At 37.8% G+C, this 17,497-nt stretch overlaps 1 pseudogene; it reads left to right on the top strand.

Annotated features, from left to right (window-relative positions):
• The first annotated feature begins 13,991 nt into the window (after nucleotides 1-13,991).
• LOC122700832 lies at nucleotides 13,992-15,233 on the top strand (annotated as a pseudogene).
• Nucleotides 15,234-17,497: the final 2,264 nt, after the last annotated feature.

The following is a 17,497-nucleotide window of genomic DNA, read 5'->3' as shown; positions in this document are numbered from 1 at the left end:
ACTGCATGCATATATTTCTACCTGGAAGAGTTAGAATCTCTGTAAGCAAAATAGTCTACTGGAATGATTACTTCCCCACTTTTCTGGACCACTTAAATGAGTCTAGGGCATACTGCAGGTATAAGGCATCTATTTAAACTTCATGTTCTCAATATGCAGATAAGTAAGTATAAATACATGTTCTTCAGGATCTTCATAATTTGTGAACATGCCAAGCAGTTATTGCAAGCATTTGCCTGAGACTTACTAAAAATGCAAAAGAGAATTTAAGTATAAGATATATTAAATTTCAAGTCGGTAAGGGTTTGAAAACTTTAAAAAGAAATCACTTTGCATAATATAAAACTTCTGGGAAAATCTGCCTCAGCAGATTACACTACTTCAGCAGTATTTTCTGAACAACTAAAAGTGACGCCAGAGAAAAGCTTGCCCTCATTCTCGCCTGTCTGCCTGTATGTGTGTGTGCGTGTTTAACTAGTGCCTTGGTTTCAATGGGATGAATAAATTCATATAAATTTCTAACTCAGACTGATCTAGAAATTGCATTTTTACTATAATTTTTATTTACTGAGCTTTAATTTTTAAAATATATTAAATGCAATTTTTTTTTCCTGAATTTCTTGGTCCAGTCAACTTTAGTTTTCCCACACACTCTAATTTTCAGTAATGTAAAACCTGTGGTTGGCCATGGATCACTGTGCAGAAAACAGATGCCAAGATGACGCAGGCCACTGAGTAGATGCGGAACAGATTTGGACCCAGGATTTTTAAAATGCAATCGATTACATGATTCACAGCATCCAGGATATAATAATAAACCATCGACAGTCAAGACACTCTTGATTTCTCATCTCAGGCTCAAAGTGTCTGGAGTCATCTCTGACATCTCCCTACTTCAGGTCCCATGTTTAATAATCAAGTCCTAAAGTTCCACTGTCATGGACCTTTTAAATCAATTTATTCCTTTCTATTCTCTTTGCCAGCACCATATTTCAGACTTGCATTATCACAATCTGTTCTGTCACAATACAGACTTCACGCTAATCAATCCTGAAAATGCCATCAGGTTAATCTTCATAAAACGCAATTCTGGGCATGTCACTCACCTACTCAAGAGTTTTCAGCAGCTCGTCAATGCTTAAAGTCTATACTTCTTAGCTTAAAATTCAAACTGTATCCTCTATTATAATAATTGTTGGATATTAGCTTCATCTTAGGTACTAGAATCCGTTTTTCCTTTATACATAGTAAGTAACTGGCACAGAAGTTTACACATAGAAGCATGTATTCATTCTTACACATTCCATCATGACTCATTTATCTACCTTTCTCAATTCCATCTAACATTTAATTATAGGAATACGCTCTCTTATTTTTAATTTCCTCTGGACAATAATAGTCATTACTTCAGAAATGTTTCTATTATAGTTTTTCAGAATCAAGTATCAGAGATAGTTTCTCAAAAAGAGCATCACTATTTTTCTATATGATCAGTATGAGACAAAGAAGAAAAGACATTCCATTACTTATCTGCGGAGCATAAAACCCCTGTGATCAGACATTGACCCTAATCTTCAGTCCTCCTCAGACTGCCCTTACTGCCTCCTTCAGTGTCTCAGCAACTTTGCATGAGTCCAACAAATGTGTTTGCTAGGTTCTGAATGTCCAGCCATGGAGAAACCAGGCAAGAGAAGAAAGTATCAAGTGATGCTTTCAAACGCCATGTTTGTCTGAACTAGTCCCCTTCTTTTGCTCTGAGTTAGATTGTATTGCTGCATTAACAGTCCCCCCGTTCTGGGGTTGTTTATCAGTGTCATCTCTCTCTGCACAGAGGATGATTACAGGTGAATCTCCACATGGATAATTTGGATGGGAGATCACTTATCAGACCACTCGTATTCAATTCAGAACTAAAAATACCACTGAGGCCCATAAACGTTAAATAGCACTAAGAATAATAATAACTAACCTCTTCTTAGTAGATGTGCTCCTGAGTACACACACTTGATCTTTTTCCAATTACAATTCAAGAACATTTCAGTTCCCTTTATTCAGGACCATTATTCAGGCTCTTCTGGAAATGTTTTATTCAACTTGCACATCTCTTCTCCACAACCGTTGATTTAGAATTCAGCTCTCTGATAATGAGTGGAAATTGGGGTCTGAAAGAGAAAAACACCATTTTCTTAAATGATGAATGCTGCGGGCACACATTGTCTTCACCTTAAAGAAAGAAATGAAGCCCTGAAACATTTTCCTAAACTGCTAAAATGTTTGACCTTTGAAAACAAAGAGAAAAAGAGCAATTTACAACTACATATTCAAAATATCCAAGATCTCATCCCTGACATTACAGCATAATGACAAGAATAACATCAAAATCTGGTCTGAAAGGATTTCAGTGGTATTCTCTAGGCAAATGTATGACCTGATGAGGCAGGCATCGTGGGTGTAAGTAAAAAACAGACAATACTCTGTCTTTCTGGGATGGTGGTTGCTGTTATTGTGGTTGCCATATGTAATAAAAAGGCCTGATCTCTTCAGGACAGCTGTGCTCAATCCTTTCCCCGGGCTGTACTTTACTCTCCTGTTCAACCTGAGGACATTGGGGCAGCCTCTTAAGCTCTGTAATGAAATCTGAGCAAAAAAAAAAAGCTTTTAAAATAAATCAGTCCTGTTTAAACCCCAGCTCAGAGAGTTGGGACAACTCATTGTGAGATTTCTCTGTTTTTAGCTGTGAAGCAAGTTGTTTTGTTTTGACTCTCTCGTAAGCCTAAGTCTAACACACATTTACTTGGCCATTCTTGGAAAAAAGAAATCAAAAGAGCCAGTCCTGGAGTGTCTGAGTACTGTTAAGTTCAGAGAGCCTTCAGGGTCCAGCGGAGGCAACAGAGAACTCCCATCTGAATGACTGCTTCTGAACAGAGGGATGAAAGGATGCGATGGACAGAGAAGCCACTTGTTGGACAAGTGTCTCGGTGGGGAAATCTACCAGCCTGACAACGTCTTGCCCAGGGAATAAGGATGCAGTTAGAACCACCCTGTTTTTAAGTGACCACCGTGACAAGAGCTGTTGAGTATCAAACAGATGTCTGCTCTCCGTGATTGCATTTGGATCTCACAACTTAGCGGTGTCAGGAGAACTAATGACTGAGACAGATAAAGCGGCATGGATTCCTGCATGGATTAAGATTCGGTGTGAAAGCCAAAATAAAGTGCTGCACACCTGCCACATTTGAGAACACACAGCTATAATTCCTAAGATGCTTATCTAAACTTTCTGGTCTCGTATTCTCAAATGGATCAGCTGAAAAGAGTTCAGATATTTGTAAGATAGACAAAATCACAAAAAATTCTTTGGGCATCAGTTTCAAATATCTTACTTGGGCTAGCTTCAAAATTACATTTAATATGACACCTGCATGTGTGATCTGATAAGATTATTGACATATATTAATTACTGTAAAATGAAACAAAACAGTGACTTAGAATGAATAAAACAGTAGTTTTAGCAAACCCAGTTTCAGTTCTATTCAAGATGTCTTGCTATTCATTATACAGTGTAAACTGATAAATAAGACATTAGTCCGTATTATCAAAAAACTTATTCTATGAGTGGAAATTGCATCTTTAGAAAAACACAAATATATGGTTAATTGCCATAAGGTGTATAAAATAATTGGAGTGATAAAATTTTTTAATTAAAAATTATGCTTTCAAAAACTGAAAGAAAAATTGTGACACAGTCAGAACAATGGAGGAATTTCCACAAATACAAAAGACAAGGCCTTTTGGGGAAAACAGAATATTTTAAGCAATATGAAAATAGATATAATAAAATAACCATCAGAGAGAGGTTAGGGGCTCTTATTGTATGAAACAAAGGGTACTTAAAGAGAATGTAGCTCATTAAAATGCAAAGGACATGAAGACAGCAACAAGGTAAGCTCCTTGACATCTCTCCTGGCAAGATATTTTTAGATCTGACTCTAAAGTCAATCCAACCAATGCAAAAATAAACAAATGAGACTATATCAAACTAAAATATCTCTGCACAGTAAAGGAACTCATGAAAAAAATTAAAAGGCAACCTATTAAATGGGAAAAGGTATTTATAGACCATGTATCTATTAACATATTAATATTTAATATACATAAGGAACTCAATTCAATAATCAAAAAAAGCAAACAACTAAATTTAAAAAATGGACAAAGGATCTTAGTAGACAGCTTCAAAAGAAGACTTACAGATGGCTAACAGGCACATGAAAAGATGCTCAATATCACTCATCGTCAGGAAAATGTAAATCAAAACCACAATGCAGTATGACCTCACACTTAAAATCGTTCGGATGGCTATTATCAAGAGAACAGGAATTAATATGTGTCGCTGGGGATGCAGAGTAAAGGGAAACCACATGCATTACTGGTGGTAATGTAAACTGTTTCAGCTAGTGCGGAAGCGCCTCAAAATATGAGGAATTTGGAAGTTCCTCAAAAAAAGTAAAAGTGACTATAATATGATCTAGCAAATCCTCTTCTGGGTAGTTACTGAAAAAAAAAACAAGAACAATAATTTAAAAAGACACTATTATTTATAATTTCCACGATACAAGAGCAACCTAAGTGTTCTTATGTCCATTGATAAGTAGATGAATGGATAAAGATGATCTGTTTTATACATATACAACATCTTCAGTAACATGGATTGACTTAGAATGTATTATGCTAAGTGAAATAAGTGAAACAAGTCAGGCAGAGAAAAAAATAATGCCATATGATTTAATTTATATTCAGAATCTAAAATCCAAAATAAATGAACAAACATAACCCAACAGAAATAGACTAAAAGACACTGAGAACAGACAGGCAAATAGGTTGCTACCAGTAAAGAGAGGGTGGAGGGGGTGAGTGACACAGGTGGAGATTAAGAGGTACAGATTTCCAATTACAAAATAAGCAAGTCACAAGGATAAAACATACATTCACAATCATCATTTTGTAATATATTGAAATATTGACACTATATTTACACTTGGACGAGATCGGGCGTGTTCAGGGTGGTATGGCCGCAGACTATATTTACACTTGGAACTAACAGAGTGTTGGACATCAATTATACTTCAATTAAAATACATATATAAATAGATATATATATTACTTGAAATATATAGGAAGTAAAAATTTTTATCAAAATGCTAATGATCTTTATCTCTGGGGGTGGGGATTAAGGGTGATTCTATGGTTATATGTTATTGATATTTCTCCCAGTGAACTTGATTCCAGCTTGTGCTTCCTCCAGCCCAGCATTCCGCATGATGTACTCTGCATACAAGTTAAACAATCAGGGTGACAGTATACAGCCTTGACCTACACGTCTCCAAGGCTGTATATCGTCACCCCGCTTATTTAACTTATATGCAGAGTACATCATGCGGAATGCTGGTGGTCCAAATCACTGCCAGTGACCCAAAATCACTGCAGATGGTGACTGCAGACATGAAATTAAAAGATGCTTGCTCCTTGGAAGGAAAGTTATGACCAACCTCGACAGCATACTAAAAAGCAGAGACACTACCTTGCCAACAAAGGTCTGTCTAGTCAAGACTGTGGTTTTTCCAGTGGTCATGTATGGGCGTGAGAGTTGGACTATAAAGAAAGCTGAGCACCGAAGAATTGATGCTTTTGAACTGTGGTGTTGGAAAAGACTCTTGAGAGTCCCTTGGACTGCAAGGAGATCCAACCAGTCCATCCTAAAGGAGATCAGTCCTGAGTGTTCATTGGAAGGACTGATGTTGAAGCTGAAACTCCAATACTTTGGCCACCTGATGGGAAGAACTGACTCCTTAGAAAACACCCGATGCTGGGAGAGGTTGAAGGCAGGAGAGGGGATGACAGAGGATGAGGTGGTTGGACGGCATCACTGACTTGATGGACATGAGTTTGAGCAAGCTCCGGGAGTTGGTCAAGAACAGGGAAGCTGGTGGGCTGCACTCCATGGGGTCTCAAAGAGTCAGACATGACTGAGTGACTGAAGGGAACTTAACTGAGGCTTTTGTGTATTTCTGGTTGATTACAATGAACATGTATTGCTTGTAAAATCAGAAATAAAACAATAAATCTCATGGGAAATGAAAGGACTAAAAGAAATGGCCGACCGTTTACAATGAAATTTGAAATTATATTATTGAATTTGTATTAAAATCAAGTAAAAGTTAAGCTTATTTTCCCCATTTTTAGTATATGTACTTTTGGGAGACATGGGAATATAATGACATCAAGCACTTTTATAATGCAATCTAGTCATTCTAGGACATATACCTATATGAAACCATCATGTTGCACACATTAAATATATAAAATTTTATTTGTCAGTTATACCCAAATAAAGGTTGGAAACAAAATAAATACTGCCAAAAAGATATATGTATCTCTATGTTTATTGTAATATTATCTACAACAGCCAAGATATGGAAACAAGTGCTCATGCATGGATGAATGGATAATAAAGATGTGCATACACACACAGTGGAATACTAGTCAGCCATGAAAATGAATGAAAGCTCAGCATACATGACAACATGGATAGATATTGAGGATATTATGCTAAGTAAAAACTGCCAGTCAGAAAAAAAACAAATGCCATTTCTTATGGTTTCATTTATATGTGGAATCTAAAAGAATGAGAGAGAGAGAAAGAGAAAAGTGAACAAATAAAACAGAATGCATAGATACAGAGAATAGAGTGGTAGTTGCCAGAGGGAGAAGGATTGAGGAGTGGGAGAAATGGGTAAAAGTGATCTAGAGGTACAAACCTCTAGTTATAAAGCAAATACGTTATGCGGATACAATGCACAGTGTGCCAACTACTGTCAGTAACACTGTATTGCAAATATGAAGGTTGCTAAGAAAGTAAATCTTAAAAGTTATCACAAAAGAAAGAAATTTGTAATTTTTTATGGTGACAGATGGTAACTAGGCTTTTAATGGTGATTATTTGTATACAAATGCTGAATTTTAAGCTATACACTTGAAGCTAATGTAATAGTGTAATGTTAATTACATTTTAGACTCACAAACATAGAAAATAAAGGCATTCTCTCTCTAAGATATACGTTGGAAGAATTTTAAAAATAATTCATTAAAACATTTTCCCACAACCATATAATATCTGTGAGATGCAACAAAAGAACTTATTACAGGGAAGTTCATAGCGATACAGGTCACCTAAAAGAACTAGAAATAGAAGAACAAACAAAAGTTAAAGTTAGCAGAAGGAGGGAAATAATAAAGATCAGAGACGTAATAGAGATTCAACAACAATAGAAAAGAAAATCAATAAAACCAAGAAATACTTGGTATTTCAAGAAATACTTCTTTGAAATGGTAAACAAAATTGACAAACCTCTGGCTAGGCTCACCAGTAAAGAAAAAAAGATTACCTAAATGAAATAAAAAATGAAAAGGAGAAATGTCAACTCTTACCACAGATATACAGAAAACCATAAGAGAATACTACGAACAATTATATGCCAGCAAATCAGACAATCTAGAAAAATGGACAACTTTCCAGAAACATTTGTTGTTTAGTCACTAAATTGTGTCCAACTCTTTTGCTACACCATGGACTGTTGCCCACCAGGCTTCTCTGTCCATAGGACTCCTGGCCCATCAAAAAACTGAATCAAAAAGAAAGCAGTAATGTGAACAGACTGATCAGTAGAAACTAAATAGAATATATAATTGGGAAAAAAACAAAAAACTCTATACAAACAGAAGTCCAGGAGCAGATGGCTTCACAGAAAAATTCTACCAAACAAAGGAAAATTTTTACTTACTCTTCTCAAATTCTTCCAAAAGACTGAAGAGGACGGAACACTCCTAAAGACATTCTATAAAGCCACCAACACCCTGATATCAAAATCAGACAAAGACACCGTCAAAAAAGAAAACTACAGGCCAATATCTTTGATGAATGTAGGTGCAAAAATTCTCAACAAAATATTAGCAAACTGAATCTTACCACACACAAAAAGGATCATACACCTTGAAAGATTCATCCCAAGTTCGCAAGGATGGTTCAATGTACACAAATCAATCATTGTGGTATATCACAACAAAGGAAAAGACAAAACCATACGATCATCCTCCACAGATGCAGAATAACCGCCTGACAAAATTCAACATCCATTCATGACAAAAAGCTCTTAACCAATGTGGATATAGAGGGAATATATCTCAACACAGTAACAGTCCATTATGACCCAAACACAACCAATATAATTGCACTGATGAAAAGCTGAAAGCCTTCCCACTGAAATCTGGAACCAAACAGGGATGCCAACTCTCACCACTTCTCTTCAACACAGAATTGTAAGTCCTAGCCACAGCAACCAGATAAGAAAAAAGAAATAAAATATATCCAGATAGGAAGGGAAGAGGTAAAATTGCCCCTAGGTACACATGACATGATACTATATACAGAAAATTCTAAAGACTCCACACAAAAGCTGGTAGAAGTAATAAATAAATTTAGCAAGGTAGCAGTATACAAGATTAATACACAGAAATTGGTGTATTAATGTCTTTCACTAATAATGAAATACCAGAAAAGGAAAGTAAAAAGTAGTAACTTAAAATTACAACAAATAAACAAAATGCTTAGTCATAAATCTGACAAAGGAGGTGAAATATGCTGAGAACTATAATATATTAATAAAGGAAATTAAAGATAATTTAAGGAAATGGAAAGGTAACCCATACTCTTTGATTAGAAGAATTCATATTGCTAATATGGCCATAGTACCCAAAGCAATTTATAGCTTTAATGTGATTCCTATCAAATTACCCATGACATTTTCCATAGAACTATAACAAATAATACTAAAATCTATATGGAATCATAAGATTCAACTGCCAAAGCAATTCTGAGGAAAAAGAACAAAGCAGGACACATAACCCTTCCAGACTTCAGACAATCCTACAAAATTAATCAGAGCAGTGTGGTACCGGCACAAAAACAGACATATGGATCAGTGGAACTGAAGGGAGAGCCCAGAAATAAACCAGTACCTGCCTGCCTGCCTGCCAAGTTGCCTGCATCACATCCAACTCTTTACAACCCCAAGGACTGTAGCCCACCAGGCCGCTCAGTCCATGGACTCTCCAGGCAAGAATACTGGAGTGGGTTTCCGTCTCCTCCTCCAGGGGATCTTCCTGACCCAGGTTATGGGATGGGCCCAGGGATGGAACCGGCACCTCTGCAGCTCTTCACTGCAGGTGGATTCATCACTGCTGAGTCAGCAGGGAAGCCCCATAAACCAGTGTGTGCTAAGTCGCTTCAGTCACGTCCAGCTGTTTGTGACCCTATGGACTGTAACTTGCCAGGGCCTTCTGTCCATGGGATTCTCCAAGAATACTAGAGTGGGTTGCCATTTCCTTCTCCAATACACCTATGGTCAATTAATCTTTGGCAAAGGAGGCAAGAATATAAAATGGGAAAAAGACTGTCTTTTCAACAAATAATGCTGGGAAAGTTGGACAACTGCAAGTAAATCAATAAAGTTAGAACATGCATTAAAATAAACTCAAAATTGCTTAAAGAATTAAAGATAAGACACCATAAAACTCCTAGAAGAGAATATGGTCAGAACATTCTCTGACATAAATCATACCCATGGTTTCTTAGGTCAGTCTCCCAAGGCAATAGAAACAAAAACAAAAATCATAAAATGAGATCTAATCAAGATTATAAGCTTTTGTATAGCAAAGGAAATTCTAAACAAAATGAAAGGAAAACCTACAAGATGGGAGAAAACATTTGCAAATGCTGTGACCAACAAGGGCTTAATTTTCAAAATGTATAAACAGCTCACACAACTCAACAAAAGAAAGAGAACCCAATCAAAAACTGGGCAGAAGATCTAAATAAACGTCTTCTCCAAATATGCACATGGCCAATAGGCACATAAAAGGATGCTCAATATCACTAATTATTAGAGAAGTGCAAATCAAAACCATAGTGAGGTACCACTTTACACCAGTCAGAATGGCCAGAATATAAAAGTCTACAAGTAACAAATGCTGGAGAGAGTGTGGAGAAAAGGGAACTCTCTTATACCTTTGGTGGGAATGTAAGTTGGTATAGCCCCTATGGAAAACAGTGTGGAGATTCCTCAGAAAACTAAAAATAGAATTACTGTATTATCCAGGAATCCCACTCCTGAACATATATCTGGACAAATCTGTAGTTCAAAAAGATACATGCATCCCTATGCTCATAGCAGTACTATTCACAATAGCCAAGACATAGAAACAACCTAAATGTTTATTGACAAACGAATGAATAAAGATGATGCAGTACATATACAGAGTGGAATACCACTCAACTATAAAAAAGACCAAAATAACGTCACTTGCAAAATAGATGGAACTAGAGATTATCATACTAAGCACAGTAAATCATAAAGAGAAATAAATACCATATTACATCACTTACATGTAAATCTAAAATATGACACAAATGAACCTATCCATGAAGCAGAAACAGACTCACAGATATTGAAAACAGACTTGAGGTTTCCAAGGGGAAGAGGTGGTGGGGAAGGAATGGAGTGGGCATTTGGGGTTAGTAGATACAAACTATTACATATAGAATGAATGGACAACAAGTCCTACTGTATAGCACAGGGAACTACATTCAATGTCCTAGGATAAACCGTAATGGAAAATAATAAAAAAGAAAAAAATACACACACACACATATATATCTGAGTCACTTTGCTGTACAGAAGAAATTACCACAACATTGTAAATAAGCTGCACTTCAGTGAAAAAACAAATTTGTTGTCATTCACTTGCCAAGTTGTGTATGACTCTTCGCCATCCAACCATCTCATCCTCTGTCGTCCCCTTCTCCTCCCGCCTTCAATCTTTCCCAGCATCAGGGTCTTTTCAAATGAGTCAGTTCTTCGTGTCAGGTGGCCAAAGTATTGGAGTTTCAGCTTCACCATCAGTCCTTCCAAAGAGCATTTAGGACTGATCTCCTTTAAGAGTCACTGGTTGGATCTCCTTGCAGTCCAAGGGACTCTCAAGGGTCTTCTCCAATACCACAGTTCAAAAGCATCGATTCTTCGGTGCTCTGCCTTCTTTACTGTCCAGCTGTCACTTCCATACATGACTACTGGAAAAACCATAGCCTTGACTATACGAACCTTTATCAGCAAAGTCATGACTTTGCTTTTTAACACATTGTCTAGGTTTGTTGTAGCTTTCCTGCCAAGAAGCAACTGTCTTCTAATTCCATGGCTGCAATCACCATCCGTTGTGACTTTAGAGCCCAAGAAGAGGAAATCTGTCACTGTTTCCATTGTTTCCCCTTCTGTTTGCCATGAAGTAATGGACCAGATGCCATCATATTAGTTTTTTTAATATTGAGTTTAAGGATTCAAATTATCAATGCAAAAAAAAGCATTTTCCTCATATGCTTCCCTGAATACTATAGGCAATCATGTCAAGGATTAAGATTAAAGTAAGAGAAACCTGAGGCCCTCTCCCATTTTATCCCTAAAAACTGATAATTTCAAAAATCACTTTTTAAAAAAACTTTCTAAGCATCTTACTAATATCCATAACTTATTTTTATTATAAATACATTGGCTAAACCTTTTATTGGACCATAGCCATACCTATAGTTTAAAATTCATGCTATCTGGGTAAACACTGGGACCTAACAAATACCTGCATATACCCATTGACTACGTCAAAGCCTTCTACTGTGTGGATCACAACAAACTGTGGAAAATTCTTCAAGAGATGGGAATACCAGACCACCTGACCTGCCTCCTGAGAAATCTGTCTGCAGGTCAAGAAGCAACAGTTAGAACTGGACAGGGAACAACAGACTGGTTCCAAATCAGGAAAGGAGTACATCAAGGCTGTATGTTGTCACCTTGTTTATTTTATCAGGAGAAATGTTGGACTGGATGAAGCACAAGCTGGAATCAAGAATGCCAGGAGAAATATCAATAACCTTAGATATGCAGATGACACCACCCTTATGGCAGAAAGTGAAGAAGAACTAAGAGCCTCTTGATGAAAGTGAAACAGGAGAGTGAAAAAGTTGGCCTAAAGCTCAACATTCAGAAAACTAAGATCATGGCATCTGGTCCCATCACTTCATGGCAAATAGATGGGGAAACAGTGGAAACAGTGAGAGACTTTATTTTTGGGGCTCCCAAATCACTGGAGATGGTGACAGCAGCCATGAAATTAAAAGACGCTTGCTCCTTAGAAGAAAAGTCCATGGGGTCGCAAAGAGTCAGACAAGACTTAGGGACTGATCATGAATGCAGTGAAATTACATTATATTTCTGAAACTAAAGAAATCCAGAATGACCACAATATGGAAATAAAGTGGAAGAAAGGGAAAGGAGATTGAGAGGTATAGAGATAAAAGATGAGACTAGAGAATTAAGGAAGGGTCAGATCAAGGGCCCATTAGCCGTGTAAGGTTGTTTGAATTCTACCAAGAGAACACAGATGAACAGATGAATACTGAAGCAGGACAGAGACCTAAGTTTTTCCTTGAGAAAGAAAACTGACTGCAATATGCAGAACATATGAGAGGGGGAGGGTCTAGAATCATGGAAATAAGTTAATATTCAAACTTGTTCTGTGTTTACTTCTGAATAAAAGTTCAAGTAAGTATTAAATAATCAGAACTCACTAGCTAACCACTGATTACTCTGAATTACTGAGTTAAAACACAGTGCCTTAACTGTTATACTTAATAATTGCACTGTCTGTAATCTAAGTTGTTTACTATCTGAGATTTCACATTCAGAGAATTGATTAAATTGGGTAACTCCTCTCTTGGATGGAAGCGGTAACCTTCGATGGAATGCTAACTACCTCTGAGAATTATGTTTAACTCAGACTTTCTTTGCCACAGGCAGAAGTAATTGATTTTAGACTGGGTGAACTGTTTCTTAATACACATTCCCACAGGGAGAATGTCATTTTAATAAGATGCTTCTATAAGCCACATGCTACTTAAAACAGATGATTTCCCCTTTGTCTTTATAAGCAAAACCTGAAGGAGCCCTGTTTGTCCTTAAGGACAACTGGGAAGTAATACAATACTGGGTCGGCAGTCTGCAAAGTATCTCTTTGCCAACTCATCTATCCATGCTTTGCTTTTGGCTTTAGCTAAAGGTTTCCTAGAAAACACATCTATGTTTAGCTTTCTTGAATATCACTAATTTAACCTAAGTCTGCTTGTATTGGTCTTTCAGCTGTTCTCTTGATTTCATGACCTGCTGTTTTGCTTTGCTACCACTAAGACGCAGCTAAAATAAAAATATCCGAATAACTGGATACTGTGGAGAGGGAGTAATACAACATAATCTCAGAGATGAAGGCACAAGATGGAGTCTTTTAAAAATATAATACTGATCAGTCAAATTCTGATGCTGAGTCACAGATCTGACCCAATGGAGTGTAAAGACTAAGGACTACACAAGACTATGAGATGAATAGTGGGGGAAACTGTTCATACATCTATTTCTATCCATATTTATATAACCATACTTTAAAATTTTCATTTTAATGTATGCTTTCCAATTCACAAAGTTATATTAATGTCATGTATTATGTTAAATTCATTTATAAATTCATAAGTGTTCATATATTTGGGACTAGATTTCCTATATAATACTGTTAATGTTATGTAACCAAATTTACCACTGATTTTTCTTACTATGCAGCTTCTAGTTTACAAAACCCCCACAGATAGCCTATTTCATAGGCATTTAAAAAATTTAAAATAGCTGCTTTAAACTTTTCTAATAATGGATGGTACCATATTCTTTGAAAATAATCACCAGAAACTTTAATCCCTCCCAAACTGCAGATGATAACCTGGCTTATTTTACAAGGTACAGATATAAAAAATGTTTTAATGCATTTTTTAAATGTATGCATTTATCTTAATGGCAGCTGGAAAAACAGAGCGAGCACACAAACTCAATGGAAAATCACATGCTGCCATCCCCAAGGATAAGGCCATCTTGGACACGGGGCAGCCTGACCTCATAAGCTATAAGCCCCACTTTCTTTCCTTCATGGACCACGTGGAGCCACCCAGAAGCCAAGAGAACTCAAGTGAGCCAATAGCTCACTGTTACTCACACCTACAGCCCCTGCTGTCTCCATCATCCTGGAGGTGTGGGCGAAGAGCTGGACCCCAGAACCATCTTTCATATTTTAGCTCCAAGAACCAGCTTGTACCATTTCCATCATCCCAAGACCATGTACCCAGATTCCAACATTTACAAGAAGTCACTCATCTACACACAGAGAGAGTTCATGGGAGGCAGCCCTCAGAGCAAGCCTTTCATTGAGGAACTTATCACCAAGTCATCCAAGTTCCCTGCATCTCAGGCCCCGGACTCCAATCAGATGGCCAAGATCGAAACTGCCTTCCAGTCTGCCCCCCATGACTCTTCATTGTGGCGACAGAATGGAGAAAGCAGACAACATCTCACAGGGAGGCAGAAGAAGAGAAGGATGAAGAGGAAGGTGACTCTAGAGAAGAAATGAAGGCTCTCAAAGAAGCATCAGAGAGAGAAACTCAGTAAGCTGATGCCCAACTTGGGAAAGACGTCTTAAAAAAGAAGAGATGGAGAAATCACTGCCTTCCCAGAGGGTACCAGTCCATACTGGACCAGACACCCTTTCAATACATCCTTGTACCATGGAAGGTCTAACTGTTCTCTCTGCTTATGGCAGGACCACCTTGAGCTGACAATTCTCAGACTTTAGCTTATAAAGCATGAGAATGGAAGCCTAGACCTCCAGGTCTATCCCTGTGAAATACTGCTGGTGACCAGTTAAGGGCAAACCAAGCTGCCTCCAGGTTTGACAGGTGCTTGTCAGCAGAGGACTTCTCAAGGCTGTCGTCCATGCCTTCTGCAGCCCTGGGGTTGTGGGACATGGGCTTTCTTCCCCATAACGAGGGAGCAGTCCTCCTCCTTTCATCCCTGGCACTCACTGCACAGGGCAAACCCAGTCTGGACTCAAGCGCACACAGCGTTTATGTTTGTGGCCTCTCCCTGTCTCCACCCCCAAGTGAAGGTTCCCAAAAGAAATCAAGGATAAATAAATATGGCACTTTGAGGTCAGATCTATTGGCTATCTTGACCAATGGAAGCCTAGAACCTTTAGCCCTGTAAGGAGGAGGGTGATAATGAGAAGCAGTCAGGTAGGCAAAGAAAGTTCCAGAACCCTGTGTGCCTCAAGCACCCCTCCTCATCTCACCTTTGACAGCTCCCCCATCACCTGGACCTCTAGCTTCTCAGACTCTATAGCAAGAAAAAACTCCAGCTCAAGGAGACCTCAAAAAGGGAGGCTGCCCTGCCTATCTATCTAGTTTGCCTTGTTCTCTACTTGCAATGTGAGAGCTGGACCATAAAGAAAGCTGAATGCCAAAGAATTGATGCTTTTGAACTGTGGTGTTGGAGAAGACTCTTGAGGGTCCCTTGGACTGCAAGGAGATCCAACCAGTCCATCCTGAAGGAGATCAGTCCTGGGTGTTCATTGGAAGGACTGATGCTGAAGTTGAAACTCCAATACTTCAGCCACCTGATGCAAAGAGCTAACTCATTTGAAAAGACCCTGATGCTGGGAAACATTGAGGGCAGGAGGAGAAGGGGATGACAGAGGATGAGATGATTGGATGGCATCACCGACTCGATGGACATGAGTCTGAGTGATCTCTGGGAGTTGGTGATGGACAGGGAGGCCTGGCGTGCTACAGTGCATGGGGTAACAGATAATTGGACACGACTGAGCGACTGAACTGAAGTACTTGCACCTCCCAAGCTTCAGAGACTCTTTCTCCGAACTTGTGTCTTCCCCTAACACCTTGGCTTAGAGTGGAGATGTCACCTAAACAAAGCCCTTGCTCACCATTAGTCTCCAGGAGATGTCAGCTAGAATCCTACCTTCCAGTTCCAGCCCAAATCAAGGGCAGAACCCAAGCCTTCAGACCTCTGTGGATGGTATCGAGAGGCCTGGCGACAGGAGCATTTCTGAGCCCTGCTCATTCCAGGTCCTACTCATACTCAGACCTAAGGCACGTCATTTATTGGGACTCTACCCCCTCACACTGAATCTCACCTAGATACAGAACCTAGAGAGTTCTCTGCCTTACCTTAATCACACTCCCAGCTTTTCTGCTTTATTAATATGTATTTGTATATAATTATATGTCAATATGGATCTATAGATAGAGATAAAAATAGAGATCTCTGAGTCTGTATTTTACTGTCCAAAGCCTGGGCATGATGCATATGATAATGATGGGGAGGGGGCACTCTGCTTGGAATTACTGGTTCAATTTTGTCTCCTTAAAAAATATATAGATAGATAGATAAACAAAAATGTTAGAAACAAATGTTTACTGTATTGTACCATTATACACATACACACATACATTCTGTTTCTCTGCAGTGCTCCAACTAAAACACATGTAAGAGGACTGAGGACAACATCTCCATCATAACATGAGTACCAAGATATCAGTTCATGCTTCGTATGTTATCCAGTGATGGAAATTAAACTTAAAAAAAAAGTTATCCCCCAGCACAACATGGTGCCTTTGATAATATCTGTGCATTTTTTTTATAAAATGCTTACCTGAAAAAAAATGATATTATTATTGAGGTACCAAACAGTTAAGTGAGTTCCATTAATAATTGTATTTTTAATTTTCTCCTCACCAAATGATTTGTTTTCATGTGCTTCTAATTGTGAGAGTGCCCATAAAAATGCTATAGAGTGTAGTGCTAAAGAGATGGCACATTTCCTTTTGTTCAGTAACATAAAATCAATGGCAGCTAGTCATACAAGCATTTTCAATTTCCATCGCACATGGTACACAACCTTTGGTTCAGTGGATAATCCAATTGTAAACAGTGACTCACTGTTAACAACTCTGGGAAATAGGATTAGCAATTTCTAATTTCAAAGTAAACCTATTTCATTTTTGTCCTGCAAATAAAAACAATGTATTCAGAGATTTAGCTTTTCAGATGTCAGAGCTTCCCAGAAACAAAAATGTTGGAAACAAATTTTTACAACACTGATGCCATTATTGGAAACTATTGAGTATATGTCCTTAATAGCTTTTTAATAGTTTGGTACCAAAATAATGATGATAATGGTAGTAATAATAATAAAAATAAATTGAAGTTTAATCAGATTAAACTTAAAATTTGCATTGAAAAAATTTAATTGAATCTCTGCAAACTAAAAATCTTGTATCTACTACTCAATGTAATCAGGAGAAGAATAAAAAATTTATGTAATACTAGAAAGCTTCATTTCCAAAACAAAAATTTTAGGCAAAATTTTGGGCATCTGGTGTGTCTCAGAACATAGTTAAATTGAATCAGTAACCATGTAATTTTTGTGAATTGTTTATTGTACCATTCTA

This window comes from Cervus elaphus, chromosome 9, assembly GCF_910594005.1.
Source record: "Cervus elaphus chromosome 9, mCerEla1.1, whole genome shotgun sequence".
Lineage (NCBI taxonomy): Eukaryota > Metazoa > Chordata > Mammalia > Artiodactyla > Cervidae > Cervus > Cervus elaphus.
This window is presented reverse-complemented; position numbering and strand designations above follow the sequence as displayed.